Raw genomic sequence first — 996 nt, 5'->3', positions numbered from 1 at the left:
CATCGATGTTTCTACCTCTCTATCCCTCTCCCTTCCTCTCTGTAAAAAATCAATAAAATATATTTAAAAAAAATATTTTAAAAAAATCCAGCTGACACTTTTATGGGATTTCCCTTGTATGTAACCAGCTGGTTTTCTCTTACTGCCTCTAAGATGGTCTTTGTCTTTGATCTTTGGCAATTTAATTATGATGTGTCTTAAAATGGGCCTTTGGTTCATCTTGTTTGGGACTGTCTGTACTTCCTGGACTTGTGCCTATTTTCTTTTGCCAGATTATGGAAATTTTCAGTAATTATTTTTTTCAAAATTGTTCCAATTCTTTGCTTCCTTTCTTCTCTTCTGCTATCCCTATGACACAAATGTTGTTATGCCTGTTGTCATCTCAGAGCTCCCTTAAACTATTTTCACTTTTCAAATATTGATTTTAGAGAGGGAAAAAACACACATTGATTTGTTATTTCACTCATCTGTGCATTCATTGATTGCCTCTTGCATGTGTCATAACTGGGAATCTCACCTGCAACCTTGGAGTAGCAGGACAACTCTAACTAGCTGAGCTACTTGACAAGGGCTGCATGTACATTTTTCTAATAAGGAAACGCTTTTCCTGTTTTATAAAAATATTTTATTGCTCTAGCTGGTTTTGCTCAGTGTATAGAGCATCGGCCTGCAGACTGAAGGTTCCCAGGTTTGATTCCGGTCAAGGGCACATGCACGGTTTGTGGACGAAAAAAAGGGCCGCATGCTAACCTGACAAGCTCAGGGAAGGCCTGCATGGCAGTCTTGCAAACTCAGAGACCTAAAGTCACCACAAAAGGTGGTCTAAAATTAAACTTTAACTAAAAGCAGTTATGGTGGGCAGTTATATCCTAGGCCGGTATCTTCACTGACAAGGTCAACCTTTACCTTCACTGAGCCTACCTGTCTTTTTGCATCTATAATAACATACCCTTGAAATGTCTGGGTAACTTGTAACTTCCCTTTTTCTGGAGCCCC

This window comes from Myotis brandtii, unplaced genomic scaffold, assembly GCF_000412655.1.
Source record: "Myotis brandtii unplaced genomic scaffold, ASM41265v1 scaffold1012, whole genome shotgun sequence".
Lineage (NCBI taxonomy): Eukaryota > Metazoa > Chordata > Mammalia > Chiroptera > Vespertilionidae > Myotis > Myotis brandtii.
The sequence above is the reverse complement of the archived record's forward strand: the minus strand, read 5'-3'. Positions refer to the sequence as shown.